The sequence below is a fragment of the Micromys minutus genome (genome assembly GCF_963924665.1).
Source record: "Micromys minutus genome assembly, chromosome: 21".
NCBI classification, from domain to species: Eukaryota; Metazoa; Chordata; class Mammalia; order Rodentia; family Muridae; genus Micromys; species Micromys minutus.
Window position 1 is genome coordinate 30,053,285 of NC_137956.1, and position 8,886 is coordinate 30,062,170.

The following is an 8,886-nucleotide window of genomic DNA, read 5'->3' on the forward strand; positions in this document are numbered from 1 at the left end:
TAAAAATGTTAAGGTTTTTTACATCACTGATGGAACCAGTAGAAAATGTCTAAAACTGGCATAATAAAGAGACAGAAGTTTATTGTTTTGAGATGTGGACTTTATAGAGAAAAGAATAAAAGATAGGAATGGATGCTTCTGAAGGACAGGAGCTCTGTGCCATGTGACAAAATACCCCCCACCCCTGTGTCATCATAAATCCTCTAGCAATCTGATTTTTATATAATAACTGCATGCACTGCTTGGAGAAAATCTGAAAAAATATGGGGGGAGCATTGTTTCTAAAAGCTCACATGCAAACAAGACACTGAGGAAATTGCTATGCTGTGGTGATGTGTGCCTTTAATCCCAGCACTGGGAAGGCTGAGGCAAACAAATCTTGAGGCCAGCCTGGTCTACAGAGTAAGTTCCAGGATAGCCAGGACTACACAGAGAACCTCTGTGTGGGGGTTGGGGGAATGGTTTCCTTAACATTTAAAAGATTTTTGAAATAAAAAATATTAGCAACTCACTTTAAAATAAAGGACATAAGCTCCCCAGAAGAGGGTAAAAGAGTCACAGCTATTTAAAAATAGACCCAGCACTTAGAATGAAAGAAATCCACATTAAAATAACAAATTCAACATTTAGAAATATATCTGGTTGGCAAAATGATTTAAATTGATGGTGTACAGAGCTGTCAAAAATGTGACCAGAATTGTTATAATGGTCATATGCCTGGAAAACCTACATGGAAACTATTCTGACCTTCCCTTTGGCGTGCGCAAAATATTAGTTAGGAATAGATCAAAGTAGCACTTTTTGTAATTATAAGCAATAAAGGAAATGAGCCACTGGCCGCCAAGTCCTAACTGGCTACTGTCATGCTGTAATACAGCAATACAGCTGTGGGTTCTCCACACAATCAGAGAAAGAGAGGCTTATTGTTGTGCTGAGGACAAATTTGCCAAGATTTGTTAAGTAAAAGGACAAACGAGAGCCCAAGTAACTGAGTCTGTGACAAGACCCCCGAGAGAACAAATCGGAGGGAGAGTCTCTCGGCTTACAGATTTAAAGAGCTCAACAATGGCCTCCTGACCTCATGCACTTGAACAGAACAGCACCGTTGTTCATCCAGTACAAGAGCATGGTGGGAGGAAATGTTCACCTCAGGCTGACAGGAGCAGTGTGGGATGATGTAAGAAAAAACTGAAACTGACTGTGACCCAATGACCTACTTCCCCCCAACTAGACCCTGCTTCTCACTTTTCACCACTCCCAACAATACCACAATCATATCATGACTCCATGAACAGGACAATAGATTGATTAAGTCATCAACCAATCACTTACCAAAAGCCCATCAGCTGACCCCCAACCTCCCAATATATAAGGTTCAGGACACACTTCATACCTCAACCATAATGCCATGTTTGTTGCTCCTGCCTGGACATGCTCTTCCTGTACCCATATAGCGAAAACTTTATTTGATGTGGCAGTACTGAGTGATGGACCTTTTCAAAGATGTCTAGCTAGTAAGGACTCTGTCTGGAAGTATGAACTGATACCCTGTAAAGCAAGTGCAGGGCCAGTTTGCCCTCTCTGGGCCTCCCACCTTTTATCAGTTAAGAATACAGAAAGAGGTTTCTTCTCCACACGCCAATGCCTTGCTCTTGGGCTTTCCAGATGCCAGAACCACGAGGGAATTCATTCCTGTTCTTTATAGATTACATGTTGGGTTTCCTGGGTTAGCAGCAGAAAATGAACCAAGACTGTTGTATTTTACTTTTTGGACTAAAGGCAAGAGTTTAGTAGAACATGCCTTTGGCTATAAGTGTGTGTGCATAAGCAAACCCCGAAAACGTGTGCAAGAAATCCTCTGACAGTGGCTGCCATGGGACGTGAACATGGGTACGGGTGGGCCAATGTTTCAGCCTCTTCCTTTGCAAAGCACTTGAAGCAAGAGCTATGTAAATCCTGTGCAAGTGAATCAAGTATGAGTCAATCAGTAAGAAGGCAGCAGATCGTATTTGTTGGTTTGGAAACATTTACATGATATTTAGGCGTTCCTTTGATGTGGGTCAGTTAACTGGAAGCAAACCTCAGGAGAGTGTGATGATAAAGAGCCACCAGAATCCCAAAGGTCCTGGAGGAGAAAGCAGGGCAGGCCCTCTGCAGAGGAGGTGAGGTAGTTTGCAGTGACCCTGGCCTTGATGCATACTTACTCTTGCTAAAAGGGAAGAGAAAGAGGAAGGTACAAGGGACTCCTTCCAACCTCTGTGACCTGGAAATAGTGAAGGCCTCCACCTCCCTGCTCTCCTTCCTGACATCTGGAGCAAAAGCAGGAAGCACCACAGGCCCTGTGACCCAATGGGCCTCCTCTACTCTCTTCCCACTAAGGCCTGAAGCTAAAAATAAGACCGCCAGTTCACACCCAATTCACACCATCCCGTGAGCACCCAGTGTTGCCCAGATGCCCCTGGAAGCCCTATGTCTGATCTCCCATCCATGTGGACAAGATCAGGCTTTCCTGGTTCCCGTGGAAGGGTATCAGGATAGGAAAAGGACATCCACGCTGGGTTGGTGTGATGGTTGACTTTGATGGTTGACCCAACAGGATCTAGAACCATCTAAAAGACAAATCTCTAGGTATGTTAGTGAGGAATTTATTTTCCAGGCAGGGTTGAGGTGGGAAGAGTTATTCTAGGTGTGGGTAGCTCCACTCTGTGGGTTACAGCACTAGACTAAGTCCAAAAGAGAAAGCTGACTGGACGCTGTCATTCAGAGATTCTTGCTTTCTGGTTGTGGACACACGGTGAGAAGCTGCCCCACACTCCTGCTGCCATGATTCCTTGCCATGATGAACTAGAACCCTTCGAACTGGGAGCCAAAATAAGCCTTTCTTCCCTTAAGTGCATTTATCAGGTATTCAGCAAGTCACAGTAGACAAGAAAACCAACCGCTACAAAGAGCTAGCAGAACCAGGGATCCTCACAGCAGCCCAGCCTTGGTCCAAACAGCTCCTTGCTCCTCCCCAAACTCCTCCCCCAGTGGCTGCCCTGAGGATGATGAGCCAGGTGGGAGGGCAGCCGCAGCCAGGGCCATCCCTCCTAACTATTCCAGAGGCCTGGCTCTCCCATGTCCACAGAGTCCCAGGGGAGCCTGTGAGACAGACACTCCACCTGTCCTGGATCATGCTCATGGTCTTTTCATGTATACATAGCCTCATGGGAGTGTGAAGTTAGCTTGTTGCTTCCTAGCTCTGTCATGCCTTAGTGTGTACAACACACACACTTCTCATGCTTTGCTGGGCATCAGCATCACGTGTGAAGTTAACGGAGCAAAAATAATAGAAGCTAATGGAGCCAGAGGGAACAAAGGCCAGATAAACCAGACAGTTTCTAGGTTCAAATCCACCATCATCTAACTGGGCGGCCTAACCTCTCTGAGCATCACTACCTTCATCCTTAAAGTGAGAACTCAGTGACACCCTCTCTTTATTGAAATAAGACAGGCCAAGTGCTCAGCACACAGGACTCCACTATTGTCCTTCTGCTCCTGGGTCAAACCACTTAATGGAACATAACACTGAATAATAGAAGTTTTTCAATGGTGCATCTTCATCGATTTTTAGGACATCAAATGCACTTGATAAATGGATGGAGAGTACATGGACCAATATCATATTGATCAGTTCACCGACACTTTTATTTACCTTGAAGTCTTGAAAAGAAGAGTTGGTAATAGTTCACAGAACCACTGGCAATCAAAGTCCTTCTATCCTTCTAGCTCCAGGAGATGCTGAGAGTTAGGGCTTACCATTGCAGAAAGACCCACCCCAGATCACACCCCAAGCAAGCAGTGCTCTTTCTGCCTGGGTTTGTATGCTCCCAGCTACCACCCTGCAGGAAAAGGGGAAAGTCAGGTGGTCCCTAAGCCCTCAGAGACAGTAGATAAACGAATTCTGCCTGGTCAGCCATTCCTTGGGTCTGGCAAAAGGGAACAGGGCAGGGCAGAGAAGTTTCCACTGAGTACTGCCAAGTACCCCTGGAGCAGTAAGGAACACCCCTATGGAAAGTGGAGGTTCGGCCTGAAGCCTTCAGCTTCTTCTTTCTCTGGACTGCAGGATAATGGGAGGGAAGAAAGCACTGAAAACCAGGGCTATGTCATCTCTGGGTCCCTGGGGGAAATGAGAGTCTGTGACCTGCTCTGTCTTCTGGGATGCAAGTAGATAAGGTACCAGACACATAAAAGGCTGAGACAAGACCCAGCCCTACCTGTGGCTCAAAGAAATCCCAGGCCCCCTTTCTCCCATGGCCTGCAGACAAATCCAATGGACTTTCTGATGACCTCAGAAAACACAAAGGCTAAAGTCACAGGGGCATTGCCTCAGCGGAGAGGTGTCTTCCCGGAGACACTGAGGAACATCCAGCACAGAGCCTCCTCTGTTCTGAAGGACATATAGTTTCTTCCTCCGGAGGGAAGGAGGGAGCTGGGAAGACCTCAAAGATGCAGCACTTGCCTAGGATGTGTGAGACCCTGGGTTTGAGTCTCAGTACAGGAAAACAACAGAACACAATATGGAAGGAGGGGGAAGAAGAAAGCAAGGTAGACTTGGGAGGACCTGAGCAGGTCTGGGCAAGACTGCTCTGATAAAGGGAGCCTCCCTAGGACAGCTTTCAGTGTTGTGAAAGCTTCAAGCAGGCCTGGGCCTCTTGTTGAACTCACTCTCAGCCGACTGATCTCAGGTTCTTCCAGAGAAAGTCCCATTGGCCTTTCTTAGTTCTTCAGAAAGCTCCTTGCCACTTAGTAATGGCTGTTATTTTTTTCTAGGCTCAAGATTCACCTGAGGGATTCCAGGAAGGCAAGTAGGTACAAAGTGGGATGCACACAGGTACGATCAGAGTTGGAGGGAGGGTGGACTAGGATTGGACTTTGAAAATTAGGGCTCTGTTACTACTTCTAAGGTACGTGATCTTTCTTGAATGTGTGAATGACCAAGCGCTTAAGTGACCACTGTTTTTCTCACCCACTGTCTCTTACTTTTCCTCCTGGCTCACTTCTGTCCTCTATACACACAGGTCAGAGACATGAACATGAGGAAGCTCTGGTTTTCTGGAAGGTTGATGATGAATTGGAACCAGCTTGGGCTGTAGCCCTACCTCACTGCTGCTGTCCTGGACAGACACTTATTAGATGCCAGAAATGCTTCTCGGAACCTTGGAGTCTTTTTCTCTATTTAAAGTCTTAAAATAATAGGAGGACCTGGGAGATGGCTCAGTGGATGAAACTGTCTCCGTTACATAAGCATGAGGACCTGAGTTGGATTTCCCGGAGCCACATTAAAAACCCAGTCATTGTAACATATCTGTCATCCCTGGGTTGGGGAGGCAGATGCAGAGATCCTGTGGGTCACGTGACCAAAATCAACAAACCTTGCACCAATGAGAGACCCTATGTCAAGAACCAAGATGGGTAGGGTTAGAAAGATGGCTTAGGGGTTAAGAGCATTGGCTGTTCTTTCAGAGCACCCAGCTTCAATGGCGGTGGCTCCCCAACCATCTGTAACTCCAGTTCCAGGGGATCTGATACCTTTCCTTACCTCCACAGGCATCTCACATGCAACTCATGAACAGACATACATTCAGACAAAATACCTAGACACATAAAATTAAATTCTAATAAAAGTAAACTAAAAGTAAGAAAAGTGATCCCTGAAGAGGGACGATGTCCAAGATAATCTTCTGGCCTCTACACACATGTGCGTGCGCGCACACACACACACACACACACACACACACACACACACACACACACTCACACACACACTCATCAACATGAACCCACTCTGTCTCATTGTCTTTGTCTCTGTGTGTCTGTCTGTTGGTCTGTCTTACAATGGCTAGAAAATAAACACAAAGCTCAAGGTAGGTAAGCGTTCAGGGGTCAAGGTCAGGAAGTGATGCTTTCTTCAATTTCTGTTATGCAATAATTTTCACTTGAGGTCCTGGGGCAGTGGCAGTGGCCCTTCAGGGACTTTATAGAAATAAATGTTCCCAAGTCTCACCCTCGACTCATTAAAGGAGGAGCGTAGCAGCCTGGATTCTGTTGTGCCCTTTGGATGACTTGGAAGCTGACCAGAATTCAAGGACCATGGCTCTAGAAGGGCCTGGTCCATTCTCAAGAGGATCTTTAAATGCCTGTGAACCCATTGTGGCCTCCTAATCACAACCACTGCACACTGCTCCGGCTCACTTCTCACAAGCCTGTTCTAATGTGAGACAGCAGAAGGAGCTCTGGAGCCAAGGCTGAGAAAGGGGAAAGCTGTACTGTGAAGATAAAGATGCCAACCCTTCTGGGGCATCATCCTAGGCATTCATCAGCTGTTCACAGATGATCATGAAAGCCAGTGTTTGTAGAACGTGTTATGTTACTGTGCTGTGTCATGTGGCATCTTAGTTGCCATCATAGTAAAGGTAATAGTCTGAACAGCTGAATAGACAAACATCAGATTTTGACACAAGACGATGGGATCTTATGTTGAGGAAATAAGGCCATGCCACATACTACAAACAAGCTCCTTTATAGAAACCTCAACTTAAGCTAGCCAAGTTGGGCTGAAAGGAACCAGCACTGACCAGAAATAGTCAGGTAATTCACTTCAACAGAGAAGTTCTTGAGAAGCGTTCAGTGATTTTTCTAGGATGGGATAAAGTTTGGTAACGGGCATGATTTTAACAGTTGCTTTTCTTTCTGCTTGAGTACTCTGACACTGAGGTTTGCAGACTGACAGATGGAAGCCTAATCCAAGAAGTACCGGATCCTTCCTCTTGCTGGCATCACCCAACATAAATATACTGGCTTCATGGTTTGGGTTGGGCTTTGTGCTGAGGCTGATGGGCCGACTGGTGTGTGTGTGTGTGTGTGTGTGTGTGTCTTCATATTTCAGTGATTGGCAACCTGGGTTTAGAATTCTTGTTTAAAAATATTTCCCAACATTGTGGGAGGGTAACTCTTCATACTTAGATTCTACCAGGGCTGTTGTTGAAAAGCCTACAGCCAACCCCACTGCTGTACTGTTCTTTTATAGATGATCTGTTGTTTTTTTTAATCTGCTTAGGTATTTTTTCCCCTGAGTTTTCACCGTGGTATCTTCTGTGTTAGTGCTATCTTGCCTTCTCTTATGATAAACGAGTCTGACAAACAGCAACTTGAGGAGGTTTATTTGGCTTATACACCACTATTATAGCTCATCAGTGAGGGAAGTCAGGGCAAACCTCAAGGTAGGAACCTAGAGGTAGGAGCTAAAGCAGAGAACATGGTGGAGCACGGCTAACTGGCCTCCTCTCCATGGCTTGCTCAGCTTGCTTTCTTACACAACCTAGGACCAGCTGGGCATGCGTGGCACCATCCACGGAGGACTGGGCCCTCCAACATCAACAATTTATGAGAAAAATGCCCCCCATATTTGTCCAAGGGATAATCTGTTAGAGGCAATTTCTCAATTGAGGTTCCTTTCCAGGGTTGTGTCAAATTGACACAAACTAAGAGCAGTGTATGCAATCTCTGACTAAAGTTCTCAGTTCTTCCATTTTACAAATACTCTCTTTAGCCGTGTTTAATGAACTATTTAGACCATCTGTTGCCTTTTTAATTCTAGTAACTATATATTTTACATATCTCTGTATTTACATTAACGTGTGTGCCTCAGTGAAGGTATGTACAGCCCTTAGCAGCCATATTGTTAATCTCTAATTTATTAACAACATTTTTGAGGCAGAATCTCACTGTGTAGCTCTGGCTAACCTGGAACTTGCTAGTAGACCAGGTTAGTCCGGAACTCATAGGTATCCAAATGCTTCTTCCTTCTGAGTGCTGGGACTAAAGGCATATACCACTATATCTGGCAGTAATTCTGTTTTTTTCAAAATACCACTTTATGCCTTTTAATGTTTTGGAGTGATTCTTGGATTCCCTTATTTTTTTTAATCTGTTTTCTAATTCCTATTTGCTACTCCTGGAAGTCTGTGGGTGCTTCCTCTCAGCAATTAGCTTCATAATGTTTTCTGGTATTGAAACTATTTTGACGTGTCTTTACTGTCAAGAACTCTGTCTGGCCTGGCTTGAAATACATGTAAAAGGTAGTTTTACACTTAGTGAATCCCTTAGATTAGCCCAGAAATCTAAATTTAAAGTCTAGATCCAGGCCAAAGTGGAGTTCTTTCAACCCATTTAGAGTATGAACTAAAGACACAGGTTTTCTTGTCTTGTATTTGGACGCACTTGCAACTTCATTGAAGCAATGGCCCTTCTAGAAATTGGATGTTTCCCCTTTTTGTCCTATATCGGCACCAATACCTCCTTTCCCCACACCATTTACATGCAGCCTTCCAGCTTACCACAATAATAGCCCTGCTTGTCTCTAGCCCCGCCCACACCGGGCCAGCTTTCCTTATACTCTTGTATGCAAGACCTGTGGGGTTTGGGGGTTCTGTTTTAAAGTGCTTAAAATATGAATGTGGAGGGCAAAGGATGAATCCCCAAAGGTCCTTTCTGTCCCACTCTGCTGTCACAGGTCACAGTTCATTTACCTGGCTCCGACTTTTACAAGTCACCATTAGGGTTATCATTTAACTTCCCTGAGCCTTGCCGATGTGTAGTGTGTGTGTGTGTGTGTGTGTGTGTGTGTGTGTGTGTGTGTGTGTGTGTGTGAATGCCTGTGTGTGAGTGTGTGTATGTGTGTGTGTGTGTATGTGTGTGTGTGTGTGTGAGTGCCTGTGTGTGTGTGACTGTGCATGTGTATGTGTGTTGGAAGGGGGCTGGCAGAGAAGACAGTTCCACATATGTGAGAGCCACTGTCAGCATTACTAGCCAAATCAGGGCTGGCTATATAATGGGCAGGCCTGG